The following is a 9806-nucleotide window of genomic DNA, read 5'->3' as shown; positions in this document are numbered from 1 at the left end:
ATTTATTAATGTAGCATGATATGTTAAAGAAAGTTGTGTGAACTTTGGTTTTGGAAGTAGTTGTTGCATAATGGTTAATATAGTGATCACATTGGTTATATTATAGATCTATATAATCTGTACAGTTTCAAAATTCTTAGGATGAAATAATTTTAGAATTGTGGGAGAGATGAAGAATGTGATATTAGAAGATAGATCCTATGTCAGCTGATTACCACAGTGACTGTATATAGAGATGTGAGCATAATTATTGCCTCAGTTTACATCCGGACTCTGAAGAGAGAACATCACTTTGGAGATCTCTCTTGTTTAACTACAATAACATCTAAAGAGAGTATGAATATAGAATCTACCACGTGTTCTTCGGGATCCTGTGTGGAGCCAAGATCTCCAATGAAGTATCAGTGTCAGCATTGCAATATGATGGTCTCAACAAGCTCCAACATGTGGCGTCATGAGAAGAGTAATTGTGCGAAGAATCCGTCCTATGGTTTACTGTAATGAATATTGTAAGAAGTTTTCTCCCATGGCAATAGCTTCCATGTTATTGTTATGCCGTAATGCCTCTTCTAGTTGTTTGTTTTATTTCTTTGATGAGTTGACTGCATCACAATGCCGCTGGTGGCTTCAATAAGCTCACCAAGTGATCCGATAGCAAGAATAACTAGTGAGAGAAACCCTCTTATTTCTTTTCTGTGTATTTTTTCTTACACTGCTTCTTTCATTTTTTGTTGAATCGTATACATATTTCGCGCTTAACTTTAGTCTTCATTACTTTAGAAACTCACCATATTTATTATCTGATTATTTCAAAATTTTATTTGCTCTTTCGGCTAAGATATTGTAGACTCGGTACCTGCCTTCCAAGTTATTACTGTTGGCATACACTATATTGTGTTTTCTGCATCATATAATTATTTATACCTTTGTCGCCTCGTACTAAACATTTAGCTAGTTGGGTGCCTGGTCCACAAAATTGATATTCTGGAATATAACGTTCAAATGGCAATTTTTTATAAGCGTATTCACTAATCCGCGACCAGATTTGGTTTTTAACTTACAAGGCATAACGACACACTGATCCAGAAACATTGTGAGTATAACAAAATATATAGGGTACTGGTTTACTACATATGTTGGATAGTCCTGACTTCACGTCTGTGGTGGTATACTACATTTGGGTTAGTTGTGTTTTGGTTGTTGAAGAGTAAACATTTTAAATAGTAGCTTGCTGGATACCATGAGATGTTCCCACATAAAGTTTAAATGCAAAATCTGTCAACACACATTTAACCGAAGTGACAACCTCAAATTACATACTCGTCTATGTAAGCTTAGAACTACTTATCCTAAATATTCAACTCATTATATCCTCCTCATAGTCCTCCTAATAGTCCTCCTCTTAGTCCTCCTCCTATTACATCTACTCATTCACCACATCTTAAATCTAATGCTGCAACTACTTCTCATATAAGTGTATATGGTATACAAGTAGTTCAAGAAGATATAAAATTACCGGTATATACGTATAAGTGTTGAGAATGAGGCACTAGCACACGAATCACGACACAGTCATTTGCTTCCATCAACTGTGCGCTGCATTATTGCAGGGTCTTCAAATTGCTGGAAAAAATGTGTGTTACTAAGTTTGTTGGAGGATAGCAATGAACTTAGGTTTGAAATTGTGTGTCAAAGTCTTTACAACAACCATAATTTCAACACCTAGCACAAGTGTTGCAGGCCATAGATGGTTTAAAATATTTTCCATATAGTGATAATGAAGAAGTTGTGACGCCTGAAAATGCCTTGCCAAATTCTGTGATTGTTTTTGATGATGTTGCTTGTGAAAAGCAGCAATGTATCCAATATTAGGTACTCTATAATGGGAAGGTGTGTTAATGTAGACTGTTTTTACCCATGTCAGATATACTCGCGCATTCCAAAACAGTTAATTCATGACAATGCAAAAATGATAGTTTTGCTCAAAATTGATTATATGAATATTTGTTATATCTATTCTGGTAATGTTAATAATGACAAGTCATTTGAAAATTTTAAAGATCTATATTTCTTGAGCTGGAACATAGATCATGATTTTATGGTCATTGTCAAGGATTTCCCCCTACTTAATGGAGGAACAGTCGTGGATTTGATCAGTTTATGATAATATATCAGTAATAAATGAGCTCTATCATACCTAAATTTGGCCATAATGGTCTGAAACACATGACAGAGTCTTGTCTCATTCCTAAAGTAGATGTTCAGTTGCAGTGCTGATGGGAATCATATTAAAAATGTAGGCAGGCCGAAACGTGAGGAGGATGTAGTTAACAAGGCCTACGTTGATGCAGAGATTTCATATTTATTCGCTTTGATAAATAGCTTGAAGGCAGATATTATTACATATTTAAGCAATGAAATCTATGCCATTCCCTCAAAAACAATTACTTTAATAGACGATATACTTAAAATTATTGAAGATGAGCTAGTGTTTAAAATAAACAATAATTTACTAGATATGTGTCGCAATAAATATGAAAGATAATAAAACGCACAGGGTACGATAGTGCAGTGCTTAGTGAAACTTGAAGATACAATGAAACATATCTGCTGGAGCTTCGAACTCGCGTCTGAACGATCCGTCTCCTGTAATAGTTTTTTTTTCGGATCATGGGAATGTATCAAACAAAGAACCTCATCACAGAAGAATATATAAACAGTTTCCTTTTTGATTTACATTCATTATAATGTTTGAAGCAGCAAGTGACTTACATAATATCATTCAAAGTGTGTATGCAAAATATATGTTAGCTAAGCGTGCACGAATGGAGCATAATATGGTTTATGAAGAAGCTTTTATAATAATTATTTTGTGACTAGAAAATTTAAAGCCACCGGCAATACCTGTAGATGTAAAGGAGGAACCTGCTGATGAGATACTGAAAAGGAAGAAACAGTTCGTTAAACCTAGTGATGATGATGATGATGATGATGATGATGATGATTTTCCTCTCTCTTTATTAAATCCTAAGCAGGTAAGGGATAACATTCGGAGCGCATCTGTTCGTGGTTATTTGTCTTCTCAATTATCTCAGAATCAAGATACAAATTATGGTATGTGGAAAAAAGTAAAAAATGTTTTTTGGGAAAAAAAGAAATTGTTTTCCTTCCTAATTATGTAATACAGATTGGTAATGAAGTGGTTCAAGCAGCTCCTGGTCTTTATGAATTGCTATTCAAGTTGGAAAAAGGCGCATATTTCCAAGAAGCATTAAAGTAGTATAAATGTTTACTAAAAATCAAGAATGGTTATTTGAAGAATAATGGTTTCTCGAGTAACGCATATAAAGACGAGAACCATGTTAAATTCGATATTATTTCACAGTTGTTTCCGAATGTTGGCGGTAATGCTCCATCTGGTAGAGGACTATAGAATAAAATCGAAAATGATCGGCATGTAATAATGTTTATTGGGATGATGTAAATGAACCTATTGACAGATTATGCTTGCTAGTTGACTCTCAAAGAGCAGTAAATAATTCGCATACAAATGAAATTAATTCTATACTTGAAGAACTGAAGGAAGTAGGCTACATACAATGAGTCGCTCAGATATAGCAGCTGAATTACACAAACCTACTAGACGTTACTATCCAAGATGCAAAGTAACTGTTTTTGTTATACGAGATTTATTCCAAGCAGACCTCGTCGAGATGATTCCATATTCGCGTGAAAATAAAGGATTCAAGTATATGTTAACTGTTATAGATTGCTTTGGCAAATACGCTCGGGCAGTACCAGTTAAAACAAAGAATAGGTACTTCTGATGTGAAAAAACCATGAGCACAATTTTGCAAGATGGAGGATCGCCTTAGAACTTACAAACTGACCTGGGCAAAGAATTCTACAACTTTTCCTTCAGTGCACTTAGGAAGAAACATAAAATTAATCATTACTCGACTCATAGCAACCTCAAAGTTAGCCTATTTGAAGGTTTCAATCGAATTTTGAAAGGAATTATGTGGCGTGACTTTTCGTCTCAAATAAATTATAAATGGATAAAAATATTACTTAGACTTATAAATATGTATAATCACACAAAACACCGAACTTCGAAATTGAGACTGAAGGATGTTAAAGATAATTCATTGCTTCAGACGGTATTTAAAAATTAGAAACTACTGGATACTCACAAAATAAAAGCAGGAGTAGTATCCTAGGTCAGAATATCCAAGCAGAAAGACATATTTGTTAAAGGCTACACTCCAAACTGGAGCACGGAAATTTACAATGTGATTAAGATTCTTACTTATAAGCAGCGAATGTACTACCTCGAAGATTTGAAAGTAAATCCCAATCGAGGGGGATTTTATGCCTATGAAATCCAACCTACAAAGTTTTCCCATACATATCTAGTGAAAAAAGTTTTGAGATGTAAAGGAAAATAATTTGCAGTTCGTTGGCTTGGTTTTGACAAAAGCCATGATTCGTGGATACCAATATCTGACATTACAGATAAGTGGTATTAAACAAGCTGCTGCTGATCTTGACTTGTCTTATCACTATAAATATTTACTTCAAATGCGAGCATTATCTTATCGGTATAAATAGAGACGCACGATCCTCGACTACCTTCATTAAGATCATAGACGTCAACATGGACACATGGAGCATCAGTTCTGAGTCATTACTGAATGCTGTATTTGATGCAGTCATCGAAATTGAAAAATCATTAATAGTGGGTCAGCAGCCAACGCAAACAGATTCAACTTTGGCTGAGGAGCACTGCCTCCATCACCCACTGCATCTTACACATGTAGAAGTCACTGGTCGGATGATGAAGATGTACATTCACCGGCGTCTTGGAGCGAATATAGGCTTGGATCGCCCACCATGCAAGAAGAACCTACAGAAGAAGAGGAAGAGGGTATTGCCGAAAATGGAAAAAACTCTTAAAAATGGTATGGAAAACATGTCTTTCGGGAAGAAGTTATAGCAGAAAGAATAGCTATGCAAGAAGCGTGGATCAATGCAGTGTTGCATGAACTCTGGAGGCTTCGGGAAGAAATAAAAGATTGCCAACATGCCCATCGGCGAGAAAAGAGTACTATTATAAAATAATAATAATTTGTATTTGTACATATGTATATATTAAACTTTATTAATAAATATGGTAATTTTCAAACATTTAGTATGTTATTTCGTAGTTTCAGTACCCTGGCTGATAATTTATATGTATATATATATACATATATATATATATATAATTGGTTGAAAAGAATCCATAAGTTTTACAGTAGTAGGCCTATGCTTAAAACTTATGAAAGTTATAAATATTATGAACTTAAGTAAACTGTATAAGTAAGAATGGTAACTAGTTAAAAGATGGTGAGTGGAACAAATTTAGACCAGGTGTGTAATATTTTTATACAAAATTATGGTAGCCCAGTGGTTAGCACCTTTGCTACCTAACCCTAGGTTATTCCTTAACATATTTTTTTAGTTGAAATTATGTTATTAAGGACGGTATTATCATAAGAATTAAATGGAACATTCGACCTAGACACTAGTGCCTCTTTGATGGTTGCGATAATAGTGCGCTCTAGCATAATGATGTATGAATTAAAAATATAATACATTTAGTAATAAAAGTAAAATACATAAACTATATAATTCAAGATGACAGCTATATAAGTTATACCATTAAAAAATCCTGAATCCGAATCCACAAGCCTAATTGCAATTAGTTGTGATGAAATACAATATGAATGCATAATAATGGAATGATAGAGCATGAGAAAATTAAATACAAAATAGCGGAATGTTCTAGAAATACCAAATGGCGATTGTATAATGGTAATGTGAAAATCCGAAATCTGAATCCTTAATCCTCAAATCTTATCAGTGGTGATGTAATCGACGATAGTAGAAAGTTTTAAATTCAAAATGGTGGAAGGTTTTAGAATACAAAATGACAATAATAAATGACAATCCAACATGATGGCTGGAAATGATATAATCCAAGATTGCGACTAGAATTTATGTAATTCAAAATGGCGAATGTAAATTATGTAATAAAACATGGCGACTGGAAATAATGTAATCCAAGATGGCGGTAGTGATGTCAGAGATCAAAGGTTACAAATCTGAAATCGGGATCCACAATACACTGCCCCCGGATGTACATAACCATACTACTCATAATGCCTACCGGTTTGGTGGCTGAAGGTTCCAAGGTTCAGAGATTGTTGGGCCTATAGGCGCTACTCCCACCGTGTGTGGATTTATGACATGGCAGTAAAGTAATCATCATGGTTCGAGGAGAGTTTTATATGCTTTTAATAGGGCTTTTAGTAATCGTTATTCACACCTTTTATGTAAGTACATTAAGACTGCTGGTTCGGAGACTCATCCTAAATGCTTGTCATTGGTGTTCACTTGGGCATAAGGCATACCATGTTTCGGCACTAAAGGCCTTAGTGGTTCGGAGGCACTTGGTCCATATGCTTGTAGTTGCACCTATTGTGGTCGTGAGGCACATTATGTATGAGCCTATGACAGGCTAAATAATAATTCTATCAGTTGTTTTGTATTTATTCCTTGTATGTAGGTTTGTATTATGCTTAGTGATGTTGTAGTGAAAAATAAACTAACAATTTTTATTGAAGTGAAACTTCTAATGCGACTTACAACAAGGTTGCGTTAAACGTTTAACGATACCATGGAGGGGGTATGAAAGCACTGTTGCGTTAAACGTTCAACGCTCCTGGGGAGGGGGAATAGAAAGAGACAGAGCGAGAGTGAATGCGTGGCACTCGAACGCATGCGCGTAGTAGTAGTACCTGTTACAGGCCAGCGCGAGCGTTAGCAACGAGTAGCGTCCAATATTCCAAGCACATGCGCGTGGTATTCTTGCTATGCAGCGAAGTAAACAGTGTGAGCGTCGTGAAACTAACTGAAATACGTACTTGTTGTTCTATTTTATTGTTCTATTTGAATTTATAATATTCATTATTTCATTTACGTGTTTTTTTTTTAGTTTGATTTGATACAATATGATTTCACTAAAAATCAATTTCTACCCCTTCATATTTTCATTTCCACATTACCAGGTTTCACTTATTCCGCACGGAGGGACTCCACGCACTATTTTTGTTGTTGTTTAATGCTCTACCCACCATATAGCATAAGCATATTTTCTTAGATTTTCAAGAGTAAGCCATCAATGAAGGGCTGGCAATCTGGTGATTTCAACTAGTTCACTCTAGTGGGTAACAAGTGAAGCAAGATTCAAGATGTCTACCAACTCCAGCAGACGAGAATAGAATTCAATATGGCTTCCATCATAACACATCAGTTAAAATAATATACACCTTAGTAATAGTTGTTAGGAGTTGGTAAAGGGTTGAGGGGGGGGGGGGGGGGGGGGGTGTTCGATTAATTTTATGTTTTGGGAAAGCTGCTCTATTAATGTTTTTATAAGTGCATCATCCGAAGACCGAACCGAGAACTTTCGGAACCCGTGATGTATGTGTTTCGTAAATATAAAATTATTTAATAATTTTTAGTAATCTTTCTTACCAAATTATATTTTTATGCAATCGCTGGCTTTGAACTGGGGACTTTCGAAGTCGATGTCATTAAGTACTTTTTTTATTAAATACTTTGGTGTATTTCTTTAAGAATTTAAAACTTTTTTATAGTTTACTTTGTGGCTAGAATCAAGTACAAGGTGCTGACATGAAATTGAACATTTTAAGATAATGAGCCCCTCTGGATTTGATTGAAAAGGAGGGGGGGGGGGGATATTTCCTCAAAATGGGAAATGGGCTGGTGTTACCGAAATCCAAGATGGCGGCCGGCCACTTATCCCGCCCGTAATCCTCAGCTTGAAGTCTGTCCTAGAACCAATCAAATTATACTACTACTACTTTTTTTATTAGGAATTTGCAATGTTAAATGTAGGTCAACCCTTGTAACTTGCTACCAGTATTTCTCTTTGAGTTATTATTCCGAGGTGTGAATTATTGAATTATTATTTCAGGTTTCATTATTTGTTCCGTAAATTTATACAGCAGTAACTTAAACTACCTTAAATACAAAATTAGTTTAAATTATATGGTTTTATAGCATGCAAAATGGTTATATATGATATATTTCAGACTCCTGTTTATTTTACAATGAAATAAAATTATTTGACCGCATTAAAAAAAATCACACCAATGCAGTGACTGTAGTATGTGGTGATGTGGCCTTGGTGGTTGGAAGGAAGTGTGGGTGGCCGGGTGGGAGGGAACCACGAATCTTTCCAGGAGAGGTGCCTTAATAAAAACCTACATTCCCTATACACAACATTTTTTAATTTAGAGAATCCATTCACAACATAGATTTGTTACGTACGTAATAGTTTGTTCCTAACGGTAGTCTTTTCAATTAAAATCATTTTCTCTTGCTTAAAAAATGTGAAGTCCTTAATTATTAACATATATTTTAAAGAAGTTCAGTTCTCACTTTCCCGCCTAAATTATTATCACAGTTTGTTACATGTGCATGTCAGCCGTCATAAGTGGTGGCGCGAATAGTGTATTACGTCATAATGGTGATGTATACTGCGCACGGTAACAGTCATTTGTTCGCGCAAAGCATACCGGGAGCGGCAGGACGCCATCTAAGTTTATCGAGTGCGACAGTTTTATTTCGTAATGGCGAAATATTCGAGATTTTTAACGGACATTACTTATTTATCGATGTGAATAAGTGGACCCGCACATTACGGTGCACTGATAAATTTCGTCGTGTGCTGGTTTGGTTAATGTGAAAAGTTACAACGGGTGGAAAGTGAAGCGTAGTACTACAGCTACTTTGCCTCTAACGGAAGGGGAGTTGGGAGTAGTTAGGCTGCTCGGGGTAAACAAACTACTGTCGTGTTTACTTATAACATATGTTGTTCTTTGTGTACTTAAGACTTAGCTTACTATCATTATTAGTAATAATTATGTTGTTTACGGTGTTCTATCGTTAATATTGTTGATAAATATTATGTGCCTAATATGGCTGGAGATAACGTGCCGTAATACCAACATTTGAAGTACAATAACTTTTTTATAACCTTTAATTGATTTGGGAGAGCTGGCTTTGACTTGAATTATACTTTTTTCCTGCCGTGAAAATGTTTGATGAAAATACACATTTTTGTTGTTTTTATAACCGTGATATGTAGGTGGATCAAAGCCGTCGTTTTATTAAAGCTCAACATTATTTGGAATTAGGTGATTTTTTTTGTAAGCATGAATTTAACCGGGATTTAGATTTGTTTGGCGTCTACACCTTGGTTTGGAGGTTTAGTTGGGGGTGCTAGTGACTTACGGTTGTAGGAGCTTGATATGGGACGTTTTAATAATCATTTCTACAAGGAAAATTATTTTTGGATAGCCACAACTATGTTATTTTTTTTGTCAGGCGAATGCTCAGTAATATTCTAAATTAAATTGGTGTCTCATACCACAATCATTTTTAAGTTCTTGCCTCATCATACTGGTTACTTGAATTTTCTATGTTCATTTAGTAAATGACTACAAACTCTTAATATGAGTTTATATAGTATTGGAATTTGTGACAGTTATTCCTAAGTGGAAGCAATGTTTCAAAGCTGTAGGTCATGAGAATGCTATCGATGTGGATATTAAGTTTGGTAATTCTGAATCGGAGACACTTTTCTGATACACAAATGAATTAAAAAATTCCAAAATGCTACTTTTTTTTACATGTTTTACAATCATTCTCTATGACCAATTCTCCAATGACAT

Source organism: Bacillus rossius, assembly GCF_032445375.1.
Source record: "Bacillus rossius redtenbacheri isolate Brsri chromosome 4 unlocalized genomic scaffold, Brsri_v3 Brsri_v3_scf4_1, whole genome shotgun sequence".
In the NCBI taxonomy this organism is placed as follows: domain Eukaryota; kingdom Metazoa; phylum Arthropoda; class Insecta; order Phasmatodea; family Bacillidae; genus Bacillus; species Bacillus rossius.
The sequence above is the reverse complement of the archived record's forward strand: the minus strand, read 5'-3'. Positions refer to the sequence as shown.